Source organism: Mauremys reevesii, linkage group 7, assembly GCF_016161935.1.
Source record: "Mauremys reevesii isolate NIE-2019 linkage group 7, ASM1616193v1, whole genome shotgun sequence".
Classification (NCBI taxonomy): Eukaryota; Metazoa; Chordata; order Testudines; family Geoemydidae; genus Mauremys; species Mauremys reevesii.
Genome location: NC_052629.1, coordinates 123004478 through 123019597, shown reverse-complemented (window position 1 = coordinate 123019597; position 15120 = coordinate 123004478). Strand labels below are relative to the sequence as shown.

The 15120-nt window shown below is 37.7% G+C and overlaps 1 protein-coding gene and 1 long non-coding RNA gene across 42 annotated transcripts in view; both read right to left on the bottom strand.

The window, feature by feature from the left end:
- FHIT (fragile histidine triad diadenosine triphosphatase) overlaps positions 1 to 15120 on the bottom strand; it is a 997853-nt gene that overhangs the window by 559731 nt on the left and 423002 nt on the right. The window lies entirely within an intron of this gene.
- Positions 1 to 15120, bottom strand: part of LOC120368949 — a 279418-nt gene that overhangs the window by 230729 nt on the left and 33569 nt on the right. Inside the window, exon 2 of the long non-coding RNA XR_005582860.1 lies at positions 6880 to 6993. This is a non-coding gene — a long non-coding RNA (uncharacterized LOC120368949). The remainder of the gene's footprint in view (positions 1 to 6879; positions 6994 to 15120) is intronic.

Genomic DNA, 15120 nt, shown 5'->3' with positions numbered 1-15120 from the left:
AAGAGGATTAAAAACTCTGAAAATAGCTAGTTGCATTTACACGTTACTATTTTTCCTTGTGTTCACATGTATATTTCTGTTCCCACCATATGTCAAATCTTGTGTATATTCTCGGTGAGGACCCAATCATCCACTCCTATTCCCACCAGAAACACATGTTCTTTTACACGGTTACACATTATCAGCATGAATCTGGATAAATAAATGCATCTATTGCATCTATCAGACCTTATTAAGCTGGCGTAGTGTGAAAGTAGAATATCTTTTACAGGAGCAAATCTTTAACCATTATTCAAGGACTTTAACTCCCTCCACATTCTCCCTCCCATGGTGGATGCTGGCACATAATTTGCTTCTTCCAGAATGGCCTTGATTTATTGAAAAAGTGTTGGTTAATCTTAATTCTAGTCAGCAATAAGGTGTTTTCTTCTCTCATTGGATCATAATGAGTTTGCTTGAACTTATTTTAAAAATAGAGTAAAAATGTGCTTAGGAACCCTAATTTCTAAGTTTTATAAGAACCCTTATAAAAATATAAGACTATGTGCGTACTGTACTTTTTCATTATGTTAGCCAATATGGGTAGACGAGAACACAAGACATACGCAAGTAACCCCTACTCGTTCCATTACAGACAGCTGAACTACTTATGTAAGTAATAACTAATTGTGTGAACAAGGGGTGCAAAATACAGTCCTATAGGTTTAACCTTTAGTACAGTAGACAAATGGCGATTTTTAACAAACCTAATACAAAGTCCTTTGTTTCAGACACCAGTTAAGTTCACTAAGTGAGAACAATGTCCTTACAATCACATTCTTTAAAAAAACTAAAACATTTAAGAGTCAGAAAATTAAGAAATAAGGACATAAAAGACATTTAGCATGTTTAGCAGCTGGTGCTCCTTGCATATTCTGAGCAGTGAGGAGTCCAGGAGGACCCCACAGCTAAGAAGTCTTGATCTTCTGACAGCGGACAACCTTGATAGTGGGTTCTGCTATGGTGTGGCTGCCTCTTCTAAATGTTTTCTTTTCCTCCATTTTCCCTGGGTTTAGCTTCAACCAGCAGCTATTCATGCAGATACTAATCTCAACTGAATTAGACTGTTCACATCAGATGTACAGGACATACAGAGCAGGGTATCATATATACCTTGCTGATATTTGAGTCCGTGTCATCTCATGATTCCTAGATTTAAGGCCAGAAGGGACCATTATGTTCATCTACTCTGACCTGCTGCATAACACAAGCTATACAATCGTACCCAGGGATTCCTACATCAAGCCCATAACTTTTGGTTGAGCTACAGCATCCATTTCAGAAAGAGATCCTGTCTTTCCCCAGAGGCTTTATGTAGAAGTTGAACAAACAGGATTACGGGAGGGGAGAGAAAGAAACTGAACCTCCTAACTTCCAGGGTGAGTTCACAGAGTCCACAGAGGAGCAGCTGCCTAAGAGGACACTTTGCGACTGTTCTGTCAGAAAAGAGTAGAACTTCCTTGGAAGATTTATGATAAGCCTCTGTCTCTAAGTAGAGCTGGTAAAAAATATTTAGATGGAACAGTTTTCTATGGAAAAAAGCAATTTTATCTAAATCTAAACGTTTTGCGGGAATTTGTCATTTCCACTAATTTTGAAAAGGCAAAAATTTAAATGAATCACTGATTTTCTCATTTCACTTAGATAAGGTCAAAACATTTTGTTTTGATAAGGTAAAACCTTTTTGTTCTGACTAGCATTTCAATTCATTTCAACTTTATACTATATTAAAATATGACATGTAATATTAAATAAAATATATACGTAAATATACAAGTCAAATTAAGTTAACTGAAATGTTTAAGTAGAAATAACGTTGTAGCCATGTTGGTCCCTGAAGAAGAGCTCTGTGTAAGCTTGAAAGCTTGTCTCTTTCACCTACCAAAGTTGGTCCAATAAAAGATATTACCTTACTCACTTTGTCTCTCTAAGAAGAAACTATACATTTTACCTTATCAATATAACATGTTTATCAAAAAAAATGAAAGGACGTTATGCAAAGAGAAATTCTTCAACCATTTTGTTTTGTGGGAAAAATCAAAATGTCAGTTTGTTTGGTTTTGGAATGAAATTTTTTTTCAAAATGGCAGAATGTCTTCTAGAATGGAAATTCTGTTTCCTGGTTGGCTCTCGGTCTAAGCAGTGAAAGTTATGGTCCCTCACTGATTGAATCAAATGCCACAGGGAGCTCCTGTAGTACAAGTCTGGATGTCTGCCCTTTGTTCAGGGGTAAGAAGTAGCCCATCATCAAAACAGATCGAGCCCTTTCTACAAATATCCTAACCTCTATCCCAGTTAGAAGATGCTGAGGACATTAATCATCGACAAGTGTAACTGGGCAGAGAATTAAATATTAATGACACTATATTTTTTAAACAGGCTGAGAAACTTAGACTTAAAAATCAGAGGGGTTAGGAAGTATCTTTTCCAGCAACGCATGGTGAACAAAGCATACAACTCCCATTATCATCAGTGCTGCTGAAAAATGTATCCTGTGTGTTATATAGTCTTAAAAAAAACCACCACCACCACCACAGAACAATGCCCAGGAGAGTAGAGATGTGATCAGAAATGGCTCTTCTATGAAATCTTTGCATTTCTGCACACGTGTGGAAGGTTGGGAGGGAGATCTACAGTGAAATAGTTCAAACAAATATTTTTTTTAAATGTAGTTCACTATCCATCCAGAAAGCCTTTGCTTGTGTAGCAGGAGTTGCAGCCTATTTCTTGGCTTCCCTAAAATATTACACCTTCATGGAGACAATATTTTAACAAATGCCTCTGTGATCCACTAAGTTTTACAACAACATGCCCATTTCAGATCTATGCTTTCTGGAACATAATGTTTCCAGTCTAATTACAAAATTCACAGGAAATCCTGATACTACCTTGGGCAATAATGTCCTGGCTAATAGAAATGGCTTCTCTATTTATTTTTCAGAGTGAGAGAGTCAATAATTAAAGCCTGGAGCTTACTCATCACTCTCAGTAGACATAATAACCAAAGGAAAGCTCATTTTGAGAGAAGGTGCATGGTGAGATGGACATTTTAACAAAAGAGAGAAACAAGACGTGGGTATGGTACTCCCATTTTCAGCTTTTAATTTGTATTTCTCTTGTGTAAAGGTCAACCATGGGCAATGCAACTGTTGAATGAACAGGGCCCGTAGTGTTTTCTGAGCTTTTTTCCTCCGATGTCTGAAACATGTTCTTACTTAACAGTACGATAAGTCTAAAACATATCAAAGCTGCATTCTAAGTCACCTTTGATTTTCCTCCTAATCACTAAATTCTAGATACTAATTCGTGATGACTTGTTTTGTAAGGACTGACAATACCATGTACATCACTGTCATTACTTTACCAATGGGAAGGGAGGGAATGAAAATGCACTTAAAATTACTTATACCTTGTATGTTTTCCTTTTGGATTACGTCAGGAAACTAAGTTTCACCCATGAGAATGAACAATGGTAATTCATTGTAAATTACACTACATCCATCAGTGTAGTTTAGTTAAAAGTCTACACGATTCACATTGAAAAGAACTGGAAGGAACACTTTTTCTTACAATAAAGTGAAGGGTTAATATGGTTTTTGAACTTTTAATTTACAGAGGATTGAAACTAAAGTTCTCCACCCAAAAGAAAAACAATAAAATAAAATTATTGTGGTTATAATTTAACAATGAGGTGCCATAAAAATATTTTTCTGGAAGTTTCTTAAATTTCTTACTTTTCCTTTGTCACACTCCAATTCATGAAATATGTATACTTTAAAAGAAATGTACAGGATTAGATAGTTTGCTGAAAACATTATTCAACTTTTTATACAAAGGTACAAATTTTTCAAAATGACAGTCAGAGTTGGTGGATGCAATTTGCACCTTCAAAATCTGAGCCTGCATTTTGAACCTAGAATTGGCTTATAGGTATATTTGGCACATACAGCTCAGCTGCAGGTATACATCTGAGTATTAGTGCTGCTTAACACCTGATTGCTGGTACAAACCAGATAGTTAGAGATGCAGGTACTCCTACTGTCACCTGCAATTCATATGTGCAGGCAAAATTTTGGGGGGAAGAAACTGAAAATGAAGCTCAGCTTCAGCTCTCTGAAAATATATCTAATGTTATGTCTTCACTACTGGCCAGATCAGCGGGCAGCAATCAATCCAGCAGGGATCAATTTTTACCTCTAGTCTAGATGCGATAAATCGATCCCAGAGTGCTCTCCCATCCACTGCTGTACTCCAGCTTGGCTAGAGGCACAGGCAGAGTTGACAGGGGAGCGGCAGCAGTCGACTCACCATAGTGAAGACAACTTCACTTAGCTGAAGTTGCGTAACTTAGATCGACCCCCCCACACGCTATGATCTTAACCATAAAGAGGACTTGATGCAAAATACATCTTTCATCGTTGTTACTGTTTAAAGGTGAGACTGCATAAAAAGACTTGCACTGCAATGGTTCACTGAAAATATCATTGGTTGATAAGTAAAAGATCAAGTAAGAAATTCTGGTTTTGGCTCATGATGAGTTAGAGCATCCAGAATATTCCATACATTAAAGGGGGGAAAGAAACTATTATAGGAATGTTGCAACGAAGTTTTAGAAAGCTTCTGACATGACAAATGCTGACTCATCTATAGCCTAACACATTTTGGAAAATTTAGCAGGTCTAATACTTCCATAATCCATTCAGAAAAAAACAAATAAGCAAACAAAATATTCAAGGTCTCAAAGCGCTGTCCCTTCAGTAACAGGATAACACAACTTTTATAACAAAGACACATGAGCTTTACTTCATACTGTGAAAGTGGGAAGTCAACTGGGCTACTCAGAGTGTGTAGAGTTATGCACATAAGCATTTCTAAAATCCAAGACGTATTCTTTGCACTTTTGTTTTCTTTAGCCACTTCTTTCTCTCTACGATTATAGTCGTGAGGACCAGCTTTCTCTGGTTTTTTATATCAATGGATGATATGAATTCTTGTAGAACTATCTAACTAATTTCTCTAAGGGTGAGCCTATACTAGAAGCGCTACATTGGTGCAGATGCACTGATGCAGCTGTGCTGCTCTCGTGTATCTGGTGAAGATGCTCTATGCAGATGGGAGAGAGCTTTCCCATCAGCACAATAAATCCACCTCCACAAGAGGCAATAGCTAGGTCGGCGGGAGAAGCTGTCCACACTGGTGCGTTGGTTGGTATAACTTATGTCGTTCAGGAGGGTGACCGTGACTTATTCACACCACTGAGTGATGTAAGTGGTAGTTTAGACCTGGCCTAAGTAATAATCTCTGTCAAATCTTCACTCTGTTATTCTCACCAGGAACATACTGATATTACAGTTTACACATGGGGAGAAGAGCTCTAAAAATGAATGGTTTTAACGTTAGATATTCCTGATAAAGCCATTTCTGGGGCTCACTCAATAATTCAAAAGTAAATATACAGTTTCTAATCACATCTTGCAATGGAAAAAAGAAAAGGAAGAGAAATTCATTACCAGGTTAAAAACCTTCTACAAAAAATGTCAGGCCTCAGCACATTTCTATATCCAAGTTAGCAACCCTAGAAAATAGACATTTGTAATGGAAAATGCTGACGTAACGTTACAGCATTCCAAACAATGCTATAATTATATTTCCTGATTGCAGACTGACTGAAAGAATTACTATCCAGAACAAAAACATCATAACTCGTCAGAAAGAGTCAATCAGAATTCTTGGATTATAGAAAACTCACGAGACACTTATCTATACAGCCACAGCCAGAAGATGTCAGGGAATCAATTCATATAGCGTGCCAGCTTAATGAAATCTGCATACAAAATTTATGAACGCAGTAATATTCTTTTTTATCACAAGTTATTAATGGTCAATTTAATTAATACCTACAGCTGGAGTGCTTTAGTTCTGTATGATATTTTAATCATCTTTAGCCACGTATTTAAATGAATTTCATTTCATATCCATCAACTCTTTAGAGATAAGAAAGCCTTTACATTAGCATAGAGATATTCGAGGTAGTTACTAATTTTGTCTTTATGCTGTTATTGATTTCTTTAAAATTTACTACCGCAAGAACAGAACTACATATTCCACTACAATAGCATTTGTTTTAATGCCTGAAAAATAATAGAAAGGGTTTTGGGTTTTTTTAAAGAGAGATCTTACATACATAATCATTCTAAAGCTTCTTTATCGTTACCTTTCTAAATTATAGTTCTCCATTTTAAACCAAAAATCTACTATCCTTCAAAGAATACACAGCTGGAAATCTGACATTCACACAAGTAAAAAAAATAAAAACAAAGTGATACAAACAGCAATGTACTTAAGATTAAATGAAATTTTCTAATGATCCCTTATTTGCTTCAGAGCAATGTACCTTGTAACAGGCCTTTAAAAAAATCATTAGGAAGATATTTTTATAAAAGAAAGAAGAAATAAGATCATCCAAGGAGGAAAAGTAGTGCTAGAATATGTGGAGAGATCTCTCTATGCTTGGATAAAGAAGAAGAGTCAGAGGTCAGACAAAGGTAATACAGTGCTTGAGAATGAGGCCATGTCTACATTTACTGGTAGATCAGCACTGCTGCGATTGATGGAGCAGTGTCAATTTAGTGAGTCTGGCGAAGACCTGCTAAGTCAATGGCAGAGCGCTCTCATTTTAACTCCAGTACTCCAACTCCCCAAGAGGAGTAAGGTAAGTCAGCGGAAGAGTATCTCCCATTGAACCAGCACAGTGTCGACACCGCAGTAAGTTAACCTAGCTATGTTGACTTCATTTATGATATGCACGTAAGTGAAGTAGTGTTACTTATGTTGACTCACCATGCTAGTGTAGACAGGCCTTAAAATCCTCCCTCTTCTACGGGGAGAAAGTATCTTTTTTCAAAGGAACACGTTGTTATTCAATGGAATTCACCCTACAAGGCCAGATGTTCCCTACAGGACAGGAGAGATGTTAAGGCTCCTGGACGGTATATGTGGTACAAATGTGGACTGACTTAAATCAAAGCAATTTAAATAACCAATTTTAATTATGATTTATATCCAAAAGCAGGAAACCTTTATTAAAATTGTTGATTTTAACCATGTTTAGCATTTGCACTATTTTATTTTCCTAAAGAACAGTTGAGGCTCATTGGATCGTTACCACCAAAACATGTTGATTTCCAAGAAAAAAAGCTTGTACATTTTATTACTTTATCATGAATGATGCATTCCTTATTTACTATATTAATTTTGTGTCAATCTCAATTTGGACGGAAATTCAAATTCAACTAAAAATGCTCAAAGCCAGCATTTTTTTATTATTAAATAAAATGACCTTAAATATGCTGGAGACATAAGAAAAAATGTTTATCAGAACCTGTTTTGCATTTAAAACTGACTGAAACAAAGGAAGCATTTTCTGTAGTTAATTAATTGAATTGACTATTTCTGTTCACCGTGTCCCTCAAGATTTTATAACTAACAGATCTTGTCCTCTCAAACCTGGCTTTGGAAAAGGAACACAAGCTTTCCCACATTTTCTACCCCAAATTGATTTTAAACTTTGAATGAACTAGTCATTTAACTGAACTAGTTGAATAAACTCAAATGAAAAAATATTCTGCCTGTGTCTGCAGAAGAAGGTATTGCTGTCATAAGCTGGTTTAGCCCTTCAACAGACTCTGGTTCCAGGTGCTTAGCCAGCAATTTCCATCAGTTCAGTGGAAGACTCTCTTTAAAACAAATGACACCAAATACGTACTACTAAATACTATTTTTTGTATTTAATTTAAATGGTTTTATTATATTATAATAAGTTTAGGCCTTAACATAAGTTGTCAATTTCAAATTTTTAAATAGATTAATATTTTTAAAATAAATCTGTGTTTAATTTAAATGTAAAAATCTTCTTTTTAACATCTATTTTTATCCATCCAGTGCAGAATAAGTGGCTGTAACAACCAACATTACAGTAACCAAAACCATGTGCCTCTTCTTGCAGCGTAAAGACCAAGCCTAACCTTTTATTCATTGTGCCAATTTAATTTATGTAAAACCAAGGGGAGAAAGAACAGAATGAGTCAGAAAAAGTACAGCAGAGGCCACTCAGTAGGGTACTTGGGCATGCCTGGCCTCCTTTGGTGTGGAGTCTGCAGGAAATGCATGGGCATGCCCACATGGAAAAACTGAGTCACTCTGTGTCCCCCAAAGGATGCAAGTATAAATCTAAACAGCATGTATATTTTTTCTGTATTACCACTCAGTTTGAATTAAGTATAAATCTTTACTCCCCTGGAGTCTGCAAAACTGCTCTTATAACCATAATGGCTCACAAAGCTGTTTCTATTCCAGTATATGTTATGAATAAGGGCAATCATGATTCATTAAAATTCATTTTAAGCCGGTTCAATCTGCCTCAGTTTTCCCCTTCTCATCAAGCAGGATAACATATGCACAAACTATTGGGCTAAGATAGCAAACTAACCTGAGAATGGAATCAGACAAATCAAATTACAAGAAAGTATTCATAATAATGCTGCTAAGTCTCAACAATGCAACATACAAACAATGTTGGTGTTATTGAATATCTAATATTAAAATATCTCTGGATTAGAATGTAAGTCACAATTATGAAGGCAGTGGATGATCATATAAGTAGGGCTACTCTTGAGGCACTTGGTAAGAAAAAAGTTGATCCTAAAAGAGGAATGGTCCTTCCTCACTCAAATATTAGTAAAGATTTTAGAAAAATGTATGAGACAAAGTTTGTACACTTGAAACATTTAGCATTAACAAAGGCAAAGGTCATCCACTGTAATATATATATCATGGCCAATGATCTAGAGGCTTTCACAAAAAATAAACTCATCTCCAATTTTCATACTTTAAAATTAGTTTTAAATGCTAACATTCATGAAGAAGACGATGTAAAATCTTTGGGGGAGTCTAGTCTCCTGTAAATGCATGTACATCTCTCCTCGAATGTTAGTGAGTGACATGCTTCTGATCAGAGATAGAAATATGTACTTCAGTCTGAGTTTTCCATCTTGTCAGTTTACAACGCAATCTAGCATGTCACATGACAAACATTTACCTAATGTATGTCCCAGCCCTGGAAAGCCTTACTTGTAATAGTCTTTATTCATGCAAGCTGGCCCATTAAATCATTGGAGTACTTGCATTAAGAACTATTCAGGGGGGTAAGGATGTGCCAGACGAGTTCTTGGTTTTTCTGTATTTACTCTTTCCTTTGTTGGTTGTGATTTTTTTAAGAGAATAAATAGAAAAGATTTTAAAAGTAGAATAAGAAATTACAGGATGGGATTCTCAGAACTGCCAAAGTGATATAGCGGTGACAGTCTCATTACTAGTCAACCACAGATTCTAAAACATGCATTACAGACCCAAGCAACCCTATTCTGGGGCTGTTTATAACGTATAATTTCACTATCTTAATTGTTTCCACTTGAATACAAGGACTGACCCTCCAGCCACTTCTCATGTGCAACTCCCACCAACATCAGTGGGAGTTCTGAGAGCAGAGCAAGACTGACTTTAAAATCACACTCATTTTTGAGATACAAAAACTAAAACCCCCCAAAACAATAAACTGTATTATTTACATAGACACGCATGCTTTGCTGGATTGGAGTCTGTAAGCATGTACCTAACTTTGAGCACATGAGCAGACCTACTGATTTCAAGCTTAAGTGCCTTACTGGATCTTGGCCACAGTCATTCTGCTGATTTTTTTTAATTAGTTAGGATTTTTAGTTTTGTTTCCAGACTTTGACCTTCTGGAACAAACATTTTCTTTTATGTCTTAGATCTCAGAGAGTGAAATCCCAGCTTCACTGATGTCTTCTGAGTTTTATCATGGACTTCAATGAAGCCAGGATTTCATTCAGAGAATATAGTGATTTCATATTATTCTTGATAATAACCCTATGATATAACCAATGTTGTCTGTTGGAGTTCTGCTATTAACTTAAATGGATTGTGAACACATGATGAACATAGGTGCTCAGATACTATGGTGCAGGGCACCATTACAAAAAGATAAGTAAATGCAAACATTGATCTAGGAACAATTCTGAAGCCTACTTTGTTACATGATCTGACCTCCTGAAATATTTTTTCCGTTATGAGTGTCATTAATTTAAATTACACTGTTAATTGTTCTTTGTAGTGCACTAAATATGTTCATCTTCCCCCCTGTATCATCAAGGGACTGGCATTGACAAGGAAAGTCAAACTCCAGCCCACACACAAATAATAGCTTTCTATTAGTTTTCCCATTTCACCTGAATAATTCCTGATAATCATGAATAATGATGTTATTTGACATTCTAATGATATCATGCTATGCAACTTCAATCCATCAGTCACTGTCAGAAAGGTCAAATATTTGTATTCCATTACATTATCCAGAGTTCATTAAACAGTTAAATGACATTATACAGTTTAATTATACTTCCAAATGAAACCAGCACATATCATTTAGATACTAGGATCTAAGCGCATGTGTCGCCATTATAAAGAAAGATCACAATTTTGGATATGCTGTGGAAAAGATATACTTCAAATAATAGCTTTTTATCTGGCTGAAATCCTGAGTTTACTTGGTATAGGTACTTCAAAAACAACATATGTTCTTCAGTGTCCCAGTAAGTTTATCATGCTTTTCAGCGTAAATGACTAATAGGGATTCAAATATATAACACCGCTATTCAGAGTGGAGACCATCAATTCTGGGATCACCACATTTTTCTTCTGGGAGAAATTGCTTATTGACTAACAGCATCTGTAGGCAAGACGTTGTCTCTTCAGTTTGCATTTGAATCAGTGGCATGTGATAGAAAAAGAAGGAAAAGAAGAAAAACTTTCCTGCCAGTGATATTTTGTCCTACATTAAGTCAGAATGCAGGCAATTTAGAGCACATTTTGACACAAACAATTCAGTCAGTTACCCACTGTGCTGACCAAAACCATCATAAAACACAAGCATGAAGCGTGTTCTCTGAGAATGTAAAGAGCATCACTTTATTAACTTTATATATTCAAAAACATTAGACTGATGCCAAGTTATCTCAGTAAATATTTAGCAACAAATATTTAGCAAGTAAACGGCACTTCTTGCTTAGCATAAATCCAGCACCCTCATATCAAAACCATTTTCTTCTGGAAGAAAAAATTGGAAGATATGATACAGTCATTAAGTAGCCATCAGGAGCAACATATTGATTTAAGGAGCCTTGCAAAGAAATCACAGCATCAGTGATTGCACCGAATGTCTCCACTCAGCCACAATCGTCTAAATGAGAAGGTGCATTAGGGAGAGAAACAAGGAGAATTAATACAAAGAAAGGGGGTTAATGTCTGCACAAGAGTAAATGAGAACAAAAAAACTTAATAAAGCAACCAATTTCAGCATCCTACAAGTGGCTTATTAAAATTATGTTTTTTCTTTTAGTTGCAAATTGGCCACTTGCCCAGCCAGTCTGATCTGGAGACATGTCAAATATACCCAACCCCTCTTCTTTGATCAGATATTTTCTTCAATTCACTGGATTATTTCATGTCTGAAGAAGTAGGGAGTACTTCCAGTTAGCAGAGAACTAAGAGAGTTCTTTGGTTCTAAATCTAGCATGAATCACATATTTTCAGCAGATCACCTGACCTGCTGTCCAATGCAACTCAAGCCCTGAGTTAGGTGTCTGGGCTCCTCATGCATTGTAAGGGGAGAGTTAGGCACCTCAGGAAAGCATCATCAGAAGCCAGCAAGCTAAGTGGGGAGCTGTCTCAGCTAGCCAGGAGTGAAATGCAGAGGAAAGGCTTATGGCCCAGCTTCATGACAATACTTTGGCACCTGACTGCTATTCATCTGGGCCTTCTGTGCCCAACTTACTGAGTACAGGTTGTAGCTGTTTGAAGATACACCATGTGTGTTCCTGTGAAGGTTGGCAGGTAACAACTAAAAGTGTGTGATAGGAGGAGGGTTTATATAATTGTATTGAAGCAGATTCTCTTGAGATATTTGGGTGGCCCATTCCATGATGTGATCTACTTCTCTGATGGATTGTCCTTGTTTGGTGAAGGCAGTTGTAAATGTTTTAAGGTGAATATCCCAGACTTTCTCCTTGAATCATATTCTGTGGTCTCTGACTATCTGGCTGTAAATAATAGATTTATTGGTGTGTTTGGGGTGGTTACTGGATCTATGAAGGTAGATGTGATGATCCATGCATCTCTTGTATATAGTTGTCTGTAGGGCTCCACTGTTGAAGTGGATTGTGATGTCCAGGAAGTTGATGTTAGTATGGGAGTATTTCAGAGAGAGTTTAATTTAATGGATGGGTGGTAGTTGCTGAAGTTATGGTGGAAATTATGAGAGAGTTTAGCCATCTGTCAAGAAGATAAAAATATCATTGATGTATCTTGGGTAAACCATTGGTTTGGGGGTGCACTTGTCCAGAAATAATTATTCTTCATAGGCTACCTTGAAGTTGGCGTTTTGGGGAGCCATCCTAGTACCCAGGACTGTTCGCATGGTTCAGAGGAGGAGTTTGGCAATGTGTTTGGGGTGGATATCTGAGGGTTCCCCAATCTGTTCCATCTTTTATTTAGCTGTGATGCTCTGAGTACCTTTCCCATACCTGAAGAACAGCTCTGCATGGCTCGAAAGCTCGTCTCCGTCAAACAGAAATTGAGCCAATAAAAGATATTACCTCATCCAACTTGTCTCTCTAATATTCTGGGATCAATATGGCTACAACTACACTGCATTTTAAAATCTGGGCCTTTTTGCTGCCAAACAGACATAAAACATTTTAAAGATAATTGCCATTCTGCTAAGCCATCTTTCCTTGTTTGTTTTATGACGTATGGAAAAGACATTACTTTCATTCAGATTCTGTTTAAAACTCATCTTTCAACAGCACTAAATCTCTCATGGCTGCCACAATGTATTGTTCACTTCCCAACTCCTTGTGATAACACCCGTTCAGATTTTTTAACCCTATCAAATGGCATTTGATTGTTCAGATAAAAGACTTTTTCCAATTTACATAAACTAATTTTTGTTTTATTCTTCCAACTTCAATCAGCTATAATTTACTGACATTGATAGTAAAACCAAAAATCCCACTTCTGAACATCAATCATTTTTGGCATTTTCTAAAGGAAAATCAGGGAAAGGAAAAGTCAGTTCCTCTCAATCAATGCCAAAATTGTTACCATCTGAACCAGTGTGTGTTTTACAGTAGTTAAAAAACAGAGGAATGGGAATCAGAACTCCTGGGGGTTATTCCCTGAATTGCTGTGGAATCTCTCTAGTTTATGTCCTTCATTTATAAAATTCTCAGTAAGCCCTGGTCTACACTGAGGGCGTGGGCGGGGGGAGGGAAATCAATCCAAGTTACGCAACTTCAGCTACATGAATAACATAGCTGAAGTCGACGTACTTAGATCGACTCACCACGGTGAGTCAACTACTGCTGCTCCCCCGTCAACTCTGCCTGTGCCTCTCCCGGCGGTGGAGTACAGGAGAGCACTCAGGGGTCGATTTATCATGTCTAGACTAGACATGATAAATTGACCCCCGCTGGATCGATCGCTGCCCACTGATCCGGTGGGTAGTGAAGACATACCCTTAGTGTCCAAATCATGTGCTCTGGGTGTCCATTATATAAAATTATATGATCTATGATTTATAAACTGCTTATTTCACCTCAAAGAATAAGTAAATTACCTTCTGCAAAAATCATCATCCCCACTCTATGGTAAACATACTAAACCCTTTGTGACTTTGGGTATGTCCATACCTCAACTTGAATATTTCTCCATTGGAGGGATCATTATTTACCTAACTCCCACTCCAATGTGTTGTGTGGCTTAATGTTGATTACAGGGAAGGTTTCCTGATCTGACTCAACTAGGACCAGGGAGTCTGAATCAGCTGTTGACTGGCAAGTGAGAGCTCTGTGTAAGCTCGAAAGCTTGTCTCTCTCACCAACAGAAGTTGGTCCAATAAAAGACATTGTCTCACCCACCTTGCCTCTCTAAATGTGGTGCCAGACAGATACTCAGAATCCAGATTTTATTTCTTGCTGCCAAAGCAGAAGCACTGGGGTATGGCCTGAGACACGGTGCTCGGTTCATTCCGGCTCTGTGCAGGCAGTTGTGTCAGGGGCACAACTGGCTCTCAGTCTGGTCAGTAGCAACCCAGCAAGCTCAGCTGGGCCCAGTGAGACCCCTCCAAATGGTTGCATTTCCTGATTGGGCAGAGGAGCCAGCAGCCTACTACTTCAGCAGCTCAGTGCATACCACCCCTGCAGCTGCGCTTACCCTGCTCTCGCTTCCACTTCCTGCTCCAGTCCTTCTCCTGCTTTGCTCTAAGCCCTGCTTTGTTCTGGATTTTGATTCCTGTTTCTGACTCCTGGCTACAACCCTGACTACAACTCTGGATTACCCTTTGCCTTAGACTTTTCTTCTGACTCCCTGCTCGGACTGTTGACAGTCTCTGACTACGACTCCGGTGTATCTTTCATTTCTGACTGGTTCCGACCTTCTGCTTCACCCTTGGAACAGGGCCTGATCCCTGTATCTTCACCTGCCATTACTCAAACTCCAACCAGAACCACCAGCCAAGATCCTGCTCCACCCATTAGGCAGGCTGCCCATGCCTTGGCAGCTTACAAATTGAAGAACTCACTCGCTCACTTTAGGCGACATACTAGATTGCAAATCAACTCCAAACATGAGGAACAAGGCTGAACATTATGTTGAGGACCCTATTTGTGATGCAGTTGTTCTAAATCTTACCTCTGTCCCATAAGCTTGTATGAAGAGGCAGCATGAAGAGTCTCTATGAAAGCCTGTAGTGAATGGATACGCAAGTAGTTTAGCTAGAAACATTGCTTAAGAGAGGTAATTTTCAAAAGAACACAGGAGAGATAGGCACTCAAGCTTCCCTTGGTGCTGGTGAAAATCTCCCCTGAAACGTAGTGTGTGTTAAGTGCTGTTATAAATGCTTGTTTGTATATATGTAAGAAATACAGTGACTTACAGATAGCAGAT